Raw genomic sequence first — 15,701 nt, forward strand, 5'->3', positions numbered from 1 at the left:
GCCAGCGCCTCACAGCTAACCTGGCGTGACCCCCGAGACGCAGAATGCCCACAGTGCTTGGTCTGCCCTCCAGGCCTCCATAACCAGTGCCTGCAAAGAGATGCTCAGTTACCCAACCAGGAAACACCAGAACTGGTTTGATGAGAATGATCAGGAGACCCAAGAGCTAATAGATCGCAAGCACAGGGCAGTTCCGAGCCTTAAACAACAACCCAACGCTGGAGCAGCAAAGTAACATTACAGACGGCTCAAGGCGGAGGTCCAACAAAAAACCCGGGACCTAAAGAACAGGTGGTGGATGGAGAAAGCACAGGAGATACAGCAGCTGACCGACAACCATGATGTAACGAGGATTCTTCATCACAGTCAAGGCCATCTGTGGGCCAAATACCCAAGGCCCCACCCCACTGCTGGCCAAGGACACCGAAGCAGTCAGGGCCCGCTGGAAGGACAACTTCGAAGATCTCCTCAATCAAGAACCTGCCTTTGACTCGAGTGTTCTCGACTCCATCCCGCAGCATGCTACCTGCCACCACCTTAGTGAGACCCCAACGCTGCACGAGGTAGAAAAAGCCATAAGGCAGCTTAAAAACAACAAGGCTACGGGTGCGGACGGAATCCTTGCTGAGGCATTGAAGTATGGCGGAGAGGCACTGCTGGTGCCAATACAGGACCTCATCTCTCTCATCTGGAGGGAGGAGATCATGCCGGGGACAAGTTTGACTGCGGCAACTACAGAGGAATCTCCCTGCTATCAGCCACTGGGAAAGTCGTCGCTAGAGTCCTACTCAACCGTCTTCTTCCCGTGGCCGAGGAGCTCCTCTTGGAGTCACAGTGCTGATTTCGTCCCCTATGGGGCACAACTGACATAATTTTTGCAGCGCGACAGCTACAGGAAAAATGCAGGGAACAGCGCCAGCCCTTATACATGGCCTTCTTCGACCTTACGAAGGCCTTTGATACTGTCAACCGCGGGGGTCTACAGAGCGCCCTTCTCTGTTTCGGATGCCCCCAAAAGTTCGTCACCATCCTCCGCCTACTCCACGACGACATGCAGGCAGTGATCCTTACCAACGCACAGACCCAATCCACGTCCGGACCGGGGTCAAACAGGGCTGAGTCATCGCCCCAACCCTCTTCTCAATCTTTCTCGCCGCCATGCTCCACCTCACAGTCAACAAGCTCCCCGCTGGAGTGGAACTAAACTACAGAACCAGTGGGAACCTGTTCAACCTGCACTGTCTCCAGGCCAGATCCAAGACCATCCCAACCTTTGTCGTCGAGCTACAGTACGCGGACGACGCCTGCGTCTGCATACATACGTCTGAACTCCAGGACATAGTCAATGTATTTACTGGAGCTAACGAAAACATGGGCCTTACGCTAAACATCCGTAAGACAAAGGTCCTCCACCAGCCTGTCCTCACTGCACAGCACTGCCCCCCCAAATCATTAAGATCCACAGTGCGGCCCTGGACACCGTGGACCAGTTCCCATATCTCGGGAGCCTCCTATCAACATGAGCAGGCATTGACAACGAGATCCAACACTGCCTCCAATGCGCCAGTGCAGCTTTCGGCCGCCTGAAGAAAAGAGTGTTTGAAGACCAGGCTCTCAAAACTGCCACCAAGCTCATGGTCTACAGGGCTGTAGTAATACCTGCCCTCCTGTATGGCTCAGAGACATGGACCATGTACAGTTGACACCTCAAGTTGATGGAGAAATATCACCAACGATGTCTCCGCAAGATCCTACAAATCCCCTGGGAGGACAGGCGCACCAACATCAGCGTCCTTAGTCAGGCTAACATCCCCAGCATTGAAGCACTGACCACACTCGATCAGCTTTGCTGGGCAGGCCACATAGTCCACATGCCAGACACAAGACTCCCAAAGCAAGTGCTCTATTCGGAGCTCCTTCACGGCAAACGAGCCAAAGGTGGGCAACGGAAACGCTACAAGGACACCATCAAAGCCTCCCTGATAAAGTGCAACATCCCCACTGACACCTGGGAGTCCCTGGCCCAAGACTGTCCTAAGTGGAGGAAGTGCATCCGAGAGGACGCTGAGCACCTCGAGTCTCAACGCCGAGAGTGTGCAGAAATCAAGCGCAGGCAGCAGAAAGAGCGTGCGGCAAACCAATCCCACCCACCCCTCCCCTCAACGACTATCCCACCTGTGACAGAGTCTGTGACTCTAGTATTCGACTGTTCAGCCACCAAAGAACTCACTTCAAGAGTGGAAGCAAGTCTTCCTCGATCCCAAAGGACTGCCTATGATGATGATCAATAGCCCAACATGATGCCCAAGAATTCACCCTTCTGTCATGCGATGTGCCTTATTCCTATAACATACATTAGCTCAGGAGTTCAGTATTCAGGGAAGTAGAGACACAGGTCACATCCTGCAGGGTGCAATCTATACATACCTAGGAATAAATTGTTCAGGAAAAGGAAGTCAGGAAGGGAAAGGAGAACAAAAGCAGGAAAGAAAAAATAAATTGAGAAACTGAGAACTCCCGAGAGAGAAGGGAAGGGCATAAGAGAGAAGGGGGACAGGCAGTTTAAGATGAGGAGGAGGAAGATGCAGAGTACAAGACACAGGAGGGGAAGGTGGGTGGGCAAGAGAGAAATGCAGAGTTAGCCAGTGAAGACAGCGAGTTCACAGGAGAGAAATAAAAGACTAGGAATGGGTTAAGAGAAGAAAAGTAAGAGATAACGGTACACAAATGCACCTGCACTCAATATACAAGAGAGCACTTTGCTTATTGGTCGCAGGATTAATATATTAACACATGCTGTGAAAATCACCAAAGTAGTAGAATATTCAAGCTATTGCAAGGGTAGAAAAACATAGGGCAGACAGCAACATGGAATCACATCGGTCTTGACCAGTTCTTGGATGGGACACTGTTAACAGGCACTGTCCAGTATCAAATGGCTATTCTCCATGCATGAGCCTAGACAGCGAGAGTATTCATGTATTAATGTGCAGGATAATGATGGGGAACCCTGGCTGAGTTGTTTCCTCTCCACAGACACTAATTGTAACACCCACACTGCTATCAGCCAAGATCATCTAACTCAGGACTCTGCAAATGTAAGTCAGTGGGATGCCAAGACTAGGGCTCAATTTTGGCCAGGAGTTGCTGTGTTTTTTTTTTGGAGTAACTTGATTTTTCTGGAGTATCTTAAAAATCCTCATTTTGCACATTCAATTTGCACCAGTGTAAATGAGTTAGTTAGGATTTTTTTTAGTTTAGTTTTTTTTCTCAAAAGGGGGCGTTTTGGCCATTTAGGCAACTTTGGCCAACTAATAGTTACTCCAAATCTACTTAGGCCAGTATATGTAGCCACTTCAGAGAGTTAAGAAATCAGCGCAGGTAGGTACATCGAAGGCCATTCGGCCTGGGATAGGGCCGGGAAAGGAAGCGGAGAGGACCTGCACCTAAAGCATCAAGACTTACAAGAATAACTAAACAAAACACAAAAAGTAATAAGCATTCAATAATAAAAAATATAACTAAGTCCTACCTTCATCTGAAAACTCGGCCAGGGAAGGCAGCAGACCGGCCGGTGCGGGAAGCCACTCGGCCTGGGCTAGGTGCGGGATGACAACGCACTGGGCGGCCACTCGGCCTGGGCTAGGAGCGGGAGCACACAGAGTGGCTGCAGGAAGCAAAATCACCGGACAGGCTGTAGCAAGCAACCGGAGAGGCTGGATGTGTGTAGGGGGGGGGGGGTGGAGGAGCGAGAGGGAGAGAAGTCACAAACCTCAAGGGGGGGGGGGGGGGGGGGGGGTGGGGGGGGAAGGAGGAGAGAGAGGTCACAAGACTCGAGGAGGGTAGGGAGGAGAGGACAAAAGACCTTTGGGTGCGGTCCATATATATACCTTGGGGGGAGGGAGGGAGAACTGCGAACTTGTGCTGCCTGCTTTCCTGCCATTTTGACGACCTTTGAAAGTTTAACTTGAACTATGGGGTGAATACTCTGCTTGCTGCAGCCTGTCCCGTGATTTTGCTTCCTGCAGCCGCTCTGTGTGCTCCGATGTCGGCAGTTCAATCGCTCCCGCCCCTAGCCCAGGCCAAGTGGCCGCCCGGTGCGTTGTCGTCCCGCACCTAGCCCAGGCCAAGTGGCCTCCCGCACCGGCCATACCTTTTGCGAGCGTTCTGCATCATTGTGCTATGTAGGAGACAATTGATTCGAGCTCATCACATCAGGAACATCAGAGCCCGTAAGCTGCTGGGCGGAGGCCTTAACCACCTCGGCAATTTCGAGTCAGGCGTTCATACCTGGACCTGAGCGATGCAGATTGTGTCAGAAGGCTGCGTTTCCGCAGAGAAGTTGTACGTGAGATCTGTGAATTGCTGAGACCAGACCTGCAGCCGAGAAGCATCAGGTGGACTGCTTTGTCAGTTAAGTGAAGGTTATAGCTGCACTTTCCTTCTATGCCTCGGGATCATTTCAAGCTACAACTGGAAATGTGTGCGCCATCTCTCAACATGCAACACATGTTTCCATTCGCCAGGTCACGGCTGCACTGTATGCGCGGAGGAATGACTTCATCAAATTCCAAATGACCACCCAAGCAATCCATAACAGGGCTGTGGGGTTCTCAAGGATTGCTGGCTTCCCAAAGGTACAGGGCTGCATTGATTGTACCCACATCGCCTTGCGAGCACCTTTGGAGGATGCCAAGCTGTTCAGGAATAGAAAAGGTTTCCACTCCGTGGATGTGCAGCTCGTGTGTGACAACATGCATCACATCATGTCAGTCAATGCAAGATACCCTGGCAGCACCCATGATGCATTCATCCTACACGACAGCCTTATATCTGACATGTTTGAGTAGCAGTCAGAAGGGCAGAGCTGGCTACTGGGAGACAAAGGGTACGGCCTTACCACCTGGCTCATGACAACCCTACATGTAGGGTGGATTCACTCTGGAGCATCCACGATGCTGAGAATGACGTGAGTAGCACGTGTAGCGAGTTGGTCTTACCACAGGTGAAGGGTCCACAGCCAGTTAGGGAATGGAAGACCAGCAGGAAGAGCAGTGCAAGGAAGGTAGTGCAGGGGTCCCCTGCGGTCATCCCCCTGCAAAACAGATACACCGTTTTCAGTACTGTTGAGGAGGATGACTCATCAGGGGAGGGCAGCAGCAGCAAAGTTTATGGCACCGTGGCTGGCTCTGCTGCACAGGAGGGCAGGAAAAAGAGTGGGAGAGCGATAGTGATAGGGGATTCGATTGTAAGGGGAATAGATAGGCGTTTCTGCGGCCGCAACCGAGACTCCAGGATGGTATGTTGCCTCCCTGGTGCAAGGGTCAAGGATGTCTCGGAGCGGGTGCAGGACATTCTGAAAAGGGAGGGTGAACAGCCAGTTCTCCTGGTACACATTGGTACCGATATAGGTTAAAAAAAAAGGGATGGGGACCTACGAGACGAATTTAAGGAGCTAGGAGCTAAATTAAAGTGTAGGACCTCAAAAGTAATAATCTCGGGATTGCTATCAGTGCCACGTGCTAGTCAGAGTAGGAATCGCAGAATAGCTCAAATGAATACGTGGCTTGAGCAGTAGTGCAGTAGGGAGGGATTCAAATTCCTGGGGCATTGGAACCGGTTCTGGGGGAGGTGGGACCAGTACAAACTGGACGGTTTGCACCTGGGCAGGACTGGAACCAATGTCCTAGGGGGAGTGTTTGCTAGTGCTGTTGGGGAGGAGTTAAACTAATATGGCAGGGGGATGGGAACCAATGCAGGGAGACGGAAACCAATGCAGGGAGACAGAGGGAAACAAAAAGGAGACAAAAGCAAAAGACAGAAAGGAGATGAGTAAAAGTGGAGGGCAGAGAAACCCAAGGCAAAAAACAAAAAGGGCCACTGAATGTAAAGGGGCTGCAGGAGGGGTCAAAACTAAAAATCATGGATTAAAAACTAGTATTAAAACACTCTACCTAAACGCACGCAGCATTCGAAATAAAGTAAATGAGTTGACGGCATAAATCATTACAAATGGGTATGATTTGGTGGCCATTACAGAAACATGGTTGCAGGGTGGCCAAGACTGGGAATTAAACATACAGGGGTATCTGACGATTTGGAAAGATAGACAAGAAGGGAAAGGAGGTGGGGTAGCTCTGTTAATAAAGGATGATATCACGGCAGTTGTGAGACACGATATTGGCTCAAATGAACAAAATGTTGAATCATTGTGGGTGGAGATTAGAGATAGTAAGGGGAAAAAGTCACCGGTGGGCATAGTTTATGGGCCTCCAAATAATAACTTCACGGTGGGGCGTGCAATAATCAAGGGAATAATGGAGGCATGTGAAAGAGGAACGGCAGTAGTCATGGGGGATTTTAACCTACATATCGATTGGTCAAATCAAATCGCACGGGGTAGCCTGGAGGAGGAATTCATAGAATGCATACGGGATTGTTTCTTAGAACAGTATGTTACAGAACCTGTATAATGAGACAGGAAAAATAAACGATCTCCTAGTAAAAGATCCTCTCAGAATGAGTGATCACAGTATGGTTGAATTTGTAATACAGATTGAAGGTGAGGAAGTTGTGTCAGAAACGAGCATACTATGCTTAAACAAAGGGGACTGCAGTGGAATGAGGGCAGAGTTGGCTAAAGTAGACTGGAAACACAGACTAAACAGTGGCACAATTGAGGAACAGTGGAGGACTTTTAAGGAGCTCTTTCATAGTGCGCAACAAAAATATATTCCAGTGAAAAAGAAGGGCGGTAAGAGAAGGGATAACCAGCCGTGGATAAGCAAGGAAATAAAGGAGAGCATCAAATTAAAGACCAATGCGTATAAGGTGGCCAAGGTTAGTGGGAAACTAGAAGATTGGGAAAATTTTAAACAACAGCAAAGAATGACTAAAAAAGTAATAAAGAAAGGGAAGATAGATTACAAAGGTAAACTTGCGCAAAACATAAAAACAGATAGTAAAAGCTTTTACAGATATATAAAATGGAAAAGAGTGACTAAAGTAAATGTTGGTCCCTTAGAAGATGAGAAGGGGGATTTAATAATGGGAAATGTGGAAATGGCTGAGACCTTAAACAATTATTTTGCTTCGGTCTTCACAGTGGAAGACACAAAAACCATGCCAAAAATTGCTGGTCACAGGAATGTGGGAAGGGAGGACCTTGAGACAATCACTATCACTAGGGGGGTAGTGCTGGACAGGATAATGGGACTCAAGGTAGACAAGTCCCCTGGCCCTGATGAAATGCATCCCAGGGTATTAAAAGAGATGGCGGAAGTTATAGCAGATGCATTTGTTATAATCTACCAAAATTCTCTGGACTCTGGGGAGGTACCAGCGGATTGGAAAGCAGCTAATGTAACGCCTCTGTTTAAAAAAGGGGGCAGACAAAAGGCAGGTAACTATAGGCCGGTTAATTTAACATCTGTAGTGGGGAAAATGCTTGAAACTATTAAGGAAGAAATAGCGGAACATCTAGATAGGAATAGTGCAATTAAGCAGACGCAGCATGGATTCATGAAGGGGAAATCATGTTTAACTAATTTACTGGAATTCTTTGAGGATATAACGAGCATGGTGGATAGAGGTGTACCGATGGATGTGGTGTATTTAGATTTCCAAAAAGCATTCGATAAGGTGCCACACAAAAGGTTACTGCAGAAGAGAGGTATGCGGAGTCAGAGGAAATGTATTAGCATGGATAGAGAATTGGCTGGCAAACAGAAAGCAGAGAGTCGGGATAAATGGGTCCTTTTTGGGTTGGAAATCGGTGGCTAGTGGTGTGCCACAGGGATCGGTGCTGGGACCACAACTGTTTACAATATACATAGATGACCTGGAAGAGGGGACAGAGTGTAGTGTAACAAAATTTGCAGATGACAAAGATTAGTGGGAAAGCGGGTTGTGTAGAGTACACAGAGGCGCTGTAAAGAGATTTAGATAGGTTATGCGAATGGGCTAAGGTTTGGCAGATGGAATACAATGTCGGAAAGTGTGAGGTCATCCACCTTGGGAAAAAAAAACAGTAAAAGGGAATATTATTTGAATGGGGAGAAATTACAACATGCTGAGGTGCAGTGGGACCTGGGGGTCCTTGTGCATGAATCCCAAAAAGTTAGTTTGCAGGTGCAGCAGGTAATCAGGAAGGCGAATGGAATGTTGGCCTTCATTGCAAGAGGGATGGAGTACAAAAGCAGGGAGGTCCTGCTGCAACTGTATAGGGTATTTGTGAGGCCGCACCTGGAGTACTGCGTGCAATTTTGGTCACCTTACTTAAGGATATACAGGCTTTGGAGGGGGTACAGAGACGATTTACTAGGCTGATTCCGGAGATGAGGGGGTTACCTTATGATGATAGATTGAGTAGACTGGGTCTTTACTCGTTGGAGTTCAGAAGGATGAGGGGTGATCTTATAGAAACATTTAAAATAATGAAAGGGATAGACAAGATAGAGGCAGAGAGGTTGTTTTCACTGGTAGGGGAAGACTAGAACTAGGGGGCACAGCCTCAAAATACGGGGGAGCCAATTTAAAACCGAGTTGAGAAGGAATTTCTTCTCCCAGAGGGTTGTGAATCTGTGGAATTCTCGGCCCAAGGAAGCAGTTGAGGCTAGGTCATTGAATGTATTCAAATCACAGATAGATAGATAGATTTTTAACCAATAAGGGAATTAAGGGTTACGGGGAGCGGGCGGGTAAGTAGAGCTGAGTCCATGGCCAGATCAGCCATGATCTTGTTGAATGGCGGAGCAGGCTCGAGGGGCTAGATGGCCTACTCCTGTTCCTAATTCTTATGTTCTTATGTAACCCGGACGGAAGCTGACCATCAATACATGTCGCACATTATGACACACAGCATCATAGAGAGGACCATTGGCATCTTGAAACAGCGTTTCCGATGCCTGGACCATTCCGGAGGCTACTTGCAATACTTCCCTGAGATTGTCGGTCAGTTCACTGCTATGTGCTGCATGCTGCATAACATAGCCATCATGAGACACCAGCAACTGATAGTGGAAGAAAAAGACCCACCTGCGGTGAGAGTGGCTGATGATAATGATGTGGAAGATGCAGGTGACGAGCAGGAGGTGGTGGTGGAGAAGGATGACGACGACGACGAAGAGGAAACCAGGCAAGTGCCTGAGGCCAGAGCACGACGTCGGAGGAGGGCGGGCCATTGTGCTCCTTTAACGATTGCTCGAGCTTTGCGTCTGCAGCTCATCTGTGAATGCTTTATTGATGCCCGAGGGCTCAGCGCCAACTATTCCACATGGACATGCTTATTTTTTGGAGCTGTTCCTAAATGTTGTGTTGTGTTGTGTTAATGAAAGATGATTCAGTTTTAATGTAAAATATATTTTATTCAAAAGTTTACAATGTACTTAACTTTAGTGTAATAAAATAATTCTTGTATCAAACTTTACTTTAATATGACTCTAAGATCACTTAAAAACTTTAAGATCACTTATAAAGTTGTAAACTTACATAACTTACAAAAAACTTTCAATTTGAAAACAGTTGCAATAGTATCAAGAACAACAGCAGCAAAGAAAGGCTGCACCCATCTTTCATCCCCCTTATTCTAACATGCCCGCTGCACTTGGTCTTGGACTCTCCACCACCCCTGCCCGCAGGTGGTGGCATAATGTATTTGGGCTTGGTACCAAGCTTAGTCCTTCTAACATCTTGGTGAATGTGCACTTCTTCATGGGTGGTGGGGGGGGGTGGTTCGGTGTTAATGTGGAGGACCTGGCTTGGGTCTATTCAGAGGCTGGTGTGGTGATTGCAGTGGGAGTGGTAGTTGATTCTGTCAATGGCGCATGGCCTGGGTGTGTTCCCTTATTGCAGCAGCTAACTCACACATGCCCTCCCTCATGGCCTGTGTCATTGCCAGTGTTGTCCTTTCCACTAACTCTGACATTCCCTCCCTCATGGCCACTGTTGTCTTTTCCACTACCTCTGACATTCCCTCCCTCATGGATACTATTCCCTCACTGATGTTCCTGGACATTGTTCTCATTTCCCGTGCCATTACTGTTGCTTCTCCCAACAGTCCCGCCACCTCATCACTCACCCCACTGATGGTGTCCACTCCTGCATCTCAGGAGAGCGTGGTCGATTTCTCCTTCCCCTCACTCTGGGTCTGCCTCGCGGCACCCAAGTGGGAGGTGCAGGCTGGAACGGTGGGGCCCTGGGTGTTCCATGCTGCGTCCCACCACCACTGGGACCCGCAACCTCGGACGGTGGGGCACTGGGTGTTCCATGCTGCGTCCCGCAACCTCGGATGCTGGGAAACCATTGAATTGTCGCACCAGAACTGAAACCACTAATCATGGACTGGCTGAAACCAAGGAACATCACACCAGATCTCAAACCACTAGTCATGGCTCCCAACGCCAACTCCATTAACGCGACCTCCTCCATATTCAGTACAACACTGTCCCCTTCATCCATCTCCATTCCCCCCCACCCTCCAATGTTGGTCTGCAAGGTTGGCTTGGAAGATGTTCTCGTAGTCAGGCTCACCCACGTCTGAGTCTTCTTCTGGATCTTCACGACTGGCATCAGGTTCTGCAAAATATAACAGTCAAATGGTTAGCAGCAGAGAAGGGGGCGGGATGGGTGGCATGAGTCGGCTCACACATAGCAGGCCAGGCAGCAGGTTGATTTGAAGGGCACGATGAATTTTCAGGACTTACCCTCTCCCTCGCATGTGGACCCAGATTGTGCAGTACTGAGTGTTTTTCTCCAGGTAGGACCCATCAAAGCAGCGACCCTCTCTTCCAAAGATGTCAGTAGGTGCCGATTTGGCGGGCCTCCTCTTGTTCCGAGTTCTTTCCCTTTTGTTGTGGGACAATTTCTTCTGCAAAGATGAAAATGCAACTTTTTAAAGAGAGGGTGTCTTTCTGCTGGGTGGGACATACACAGCTGGTCACATTTACAATTGCAATTACATTTAATAAATGAAAATATTACTTACACTAACTACTTGACCAAGGTCCTGCCATTTCTTTTTACACTGGTTTCCCGATCTCTTCACCAATCTGCATAGATCTACTGCAAATTGGTTCCGGCTTTTCTTCATTTCTTTGGGTGGCACTTTTGTGCGACCTCTGCTGGTATCCAGCTCCTGCCATCTGTTCTCAATGACATTAACTAGTATCTCCACTTCGTCGTGCAAGAAATTCTTCGTTCTTGGTGCACGTTGTTGCACTGCTGTTTTGACACTCTCAGCACTGTTCCAATGCTCTTAGACACAGTGATTTTTCCAAACACAGTCCTTATTTTGCATGCAGCAATCATTTTCAGAAATACAGCACTCCTTTTGGCACTTTTGCAGGCATGCAGCACTGATATTAACAAACAGAGCACTACTTCTTGAATTCAGCAGTTAATTTCATTCCACAGCACTCCTTCTGGCACCAAAACACAAGCAGCTACGTATCTTTTTAAAAATGGTCGATTGCCAAATTTCTGCGCGACTGCACATGCGCGGACATCGCGACCCGACTCCAATGCGCATGTGCAGACCCTGGTTGGCCCACCTGTTTTCAGCGCAGGATGCTGGCTCCACCCCTGACTCAACTGGCCACGCTGCACAACGATCGGGGAGAGGCCGGACAGCGGCCAAAACGGGAAGGAATTTTTTCGGCGTACTTCTGAACAGATAAAAGCGGCACATCTCCAGTAAGTGTGCCAAAAAAAGGGGTGGGCCAAAATTGAGCCCTATAAAACAAAGTTGTATGCACATCTTTTCCAGACAGGTAAAGAGATCATTGGGATTCATCACAAGATATCTTTGCAGCATTAAATGTACACTATCTGTTGGTGTCCTGACCAACAGTCCACCCTCAAACTAACACCACCAAAAATTGGTCAGTCATTCAATTTCAGTTTGTGGGACTTTGCTATGCGTGAATTGGCTGGTGTGTTTGCCAACACAACACGAGTGCAGTTCTGACGAAGGGTCACCGACCTGAAACGTTAACTCTGTTTCTCTCCACAAATGCTGCTTGACCTGCTGAGATTTCCAGCATTTTCTGTTTTTATTTCAGATTCCAGCATCTATTTTGCTTCTGTACACAACACTAACTCCACTTCAAAAGTAATTAAGTGCTTTGGGATGTCCCAAGAACATGAAAGGCAGCATATAAATGCAGGTTTGTTCTTCGTTCTTTAATGGGTCTAACTGCGAAGTGGTGGTGCTAAGCTAGAAAGGTCCTAGGTTCAAACACTTCTATACTGACTTGGTTGATCTTAGGTGGGGCACATTTGAACCAATGAATTGCTTTTGAAGCGTTACAGAGAAACGTGTAAAGCAACATCTCACAAAGAACAATGAGATAAATCACCCGTTAATGTGTTTCAGTTGTCAGGATAAGTGGAAACCAAGACGAAGAAGACGACGACGAAGAATCCTCCTCCTCCTCCTCCTCCCCCCCCCCCCCATACTCTTCTTCAAATAGTACCATGGGATTCTTAATTGGACAGATGGGGCCTCGGTTTAATGTTTCATTCAAAAGGCAGCACCTCTGACAGTGCAGCACTCCCTACAGTACAGCACTGAAGTATCCACCTGGATTTTGTGCTCAAGTCCCAGTGTGGGGCTTGAACCCACGACCTTCTGACTCAGAGGTGAGAATGCATAAGAACATAACAAGAAATAGGAGGAGAAGGCCATATGACCCCCTCGAGCCTGCTCCGCCATTTATTACAATCATGGCTGATCTGATCATAAACTCAGGTCCACTTCCCTGCCTGCACTCCATAACCCCTTATTCCCTTATCGTTCAAGAAACTGTCTATTTGTCTTAAATTTATTCAATGTCCCAGCTTCCACAGCTCTCTGAGGTAGCGAATTCCACAGATCCACAACCCTCAGAGAAGAAATTTCTCAACTCAGTTTTAAATGGGTGGCCTCTTATTCTAAGATTATGCCCTCTAGTTCTAGTCTCCCCTATCAGCAGAAATATCCTCTCTGCATTCACCTTGTCAAGCCCCCTCATAATCTTATACGTTTCGATAAGATCACCTCTCATTCTTCTGAATTCCAATGAGTAGAGACCCAACCTACTCAACCTTTCCTCATAAGTCAACCCCCTCATCTCTGGAATCAACCTAGTGAACCTTCTCTGAAGTGCCTCCAAAGCAAGTATATTCTTTCGTAAATATGGAAACCAAAACTGTACGCAGTATTCCAGGTGTGGCCTCGCCAATACCCTGTACAACTGTAGCAAGACTTCTCTGCTTTTATACTCCATCCCTTTGCAATAAAGGCCAAGATTCCATTGGCCTTCCTGATCACTTGCTGTACCTGCATACTAGCCTTTTGTGTTTCATGCACAAGTACCCCCAGGTCCCATTGTACTGCAGCACTTTGCAATCTTTTTCTATTTAAATAAAGTGCATGACCTCACACTTTCCAACATTATACTCCATCTGCCAAATTTTTGCCCACTCACTTAGCCTGTATGTTCTTTTGCAGATTTTGTGTGTCCTCCTCACACGTTGCTTTCCCTCCCATCTTTATATCATCGGCAAACTTGGCTACGTTACACTCAGTCCCTTCCTCCAAGACGTTAATATAGATTGTAAATAGTTGGAGTCCCAGCACTGATCCCTGCAGGCAGTGAACATGCGGACTCTATGACTGTGCAAACATAGGTGCATTTATCCTTAAAGCCATCAAGGAACTGCGTGCATTTTCAATAATAAACAGAAAATATTAGAAATACATAAAAAGGTTAATGAACAACTGAGAGATGAATCTCAGCTAAAGCTGCTTCTCTTTACTGATGTCGAACCAATCTATTGTGTACTTCCAGGCCTTTGAGTTTATTCCAGATTTCCTCAGTTCTGTACTTCTTTCATTCTTTTGCTCAGTCCTTTCATTCACTACTGTTTGTTAGTGAATTCTCATCCCTCCATGGCCTCACCCCTCCCTATCTCTATAATGTCCTCTAGCCCTTGTGAATATTCCCAACTTTTATTGCTCCCCCATTGGAGCGACCAAGGCCCTAAGCTCTGGAATTCCTCCCTAAACCTCGCTACCCTCCTTTAAGACACTCTTTAAAATCTCTCTCTTTGACAAAGCTTTTGGTCATCAACCTTAATATCTTATGTGGCGCGGCATCAAATTTTGTTTGATAATGCTCCTCTAAAGCACCTTGGGATGTTTTACTATATTAAAGGTACTATATAAATACAAGTTGTTGAAAACACAACTAGTGATATGTACACTGGGTCTCAAAGTAAAACATGGGAGTGAAATTCCTCCTGTCGTAATTTTTTTTAAAGCTGATTTTTTTTAGGTAAATTTATCAGCAGAAGGAATTCCACAACAAACCTCTGCCCCCAAAATAGAGTCGCAACAGATTTGGAGTTCCTTTATTTTGGACACACTCCCTTTTCCTGTACCACATTCTACTTGCACAGTACAGGAACCTCCAGGGTGTATTACTGTCATAAATAAAAGGTGTCCAGTGAATGTGATAAAGCCATACGATGTCAACTATTTTGCTATCCATCAGATTTTTATTTCACTAAAATCCAAACGAAATGATGCAACAAGCAATTCCATAATATGTTCAAGGACTTGATTATGGAGTCGTCGGGACCCACACGTTCACAAATCTGCTCACCCACAGATGCTCCTTCACCAGTGCAAAGGATCACCAATAATTCACTCATGCCCACAGAACAACTGGAAAGGATAGCCTCCTTTAATCCAGTGCTCACTTTGATATCCAGTCGCATATTGTTCCGGACATGAGAACTTACATTAAGCCTGTGATTGTCACTTAACTCAACAGTCAACAGCTAATGGCACATTCAACAATTGCCCCTTCTTTCACCCCCAAGCCTAGATCAATACTGTAACAACCAAATTAACAGACAATAGACATAGCAAATAGAAGTCAACCTGGACTGAGTTACAGACTATAATGCAGCCTGGAGCTCTTGGTGAGTTTAATTTTTCTTCTCCCGATTTATGTTGGTGGTGGGCAATCCAATTCTGCACATGGGAGACAGTAAGTATTGGATATTCAGATGTCCATGGGGCGTTGAAACCAAGCCAGATCCTGTCACTACCCAACGCCCAGATGTGCATACACACACACACACGTACATAAAGGTTACAGTAAAATGAACAGAAGTGCAAATTGTAGCTGTTTTTTCCCCATCTGTGCCAACAAAGTCAACCGTAGTGCCTGCACCATTGCCCTTGGTATAGACCAGGGGACTATCCTTGTCTGTTTCGGCTCAGTAACTCACTGGATAAATCAACTGGGCCACAGAGAGAGTCCCTGATCAGTTAGTTCATCTGTTTCGGGGCGGGGGGGGGGCTCATATCCGCAGACGGTTCTGTGGTGCCCCTCGAGGAGGGGTGAGACAGTGCCCGTTAAAAAACCAACAACAAATCATCAGTTTGTAGAAAATTAAACATCAGGATTTCTCCCCTCACAAGAACTAATCTCAAGGAAATAATTTTATCAAATAATGAGACTAATTTCAGACTTTCGGATTCAATGGCTGACAACACCCCTGCCCTCCTTCCCACACTTCCCTCATCTGTCTCACCCCTCCACCTCTCTCCCTCTCCTTCTGCCCCTCCGTCTCTCCATTCCCCATCTCTGTCACTCTCTCCCCCTCCTCCTTTCTGGTTCTGACTCTCTCCCCGATCCACTCTCTGTCCC

General features: G+C 47.1%; 1 protein-coding gene across 2 annotated transcripts in view; it reads right to left on the reverse strand.

Moving 5' to 3' along the window:
- The window catches only part of bmpr2b (bone morphogenetic protein receptor, type II b (serine/threonine kinase)), a 398,476-nt gene that overhangs the window by 381,057 nt on the left and 1,718 nt on the right, over positions 1-15,701 (reverse strand). The gene's annotated exons all lie outside the window — the stretch shown is intronic.

The sequence above is a fragment of the Pristiophorus japonicus genome, chromosome 3 (assembly GCF_044704955.1).
Source record: "Pristiophorus japonicus isolate sPriJap1 chromosome 3, sPriJap1.hap1, whole genome shotgun sequence".
Taxonomy (NCBI): Eukaryota; Metazoa; Chordata; class Chondrichthyes; family Pristiophoridae; genus Pristiophorus; species Pristiophorus japonicus.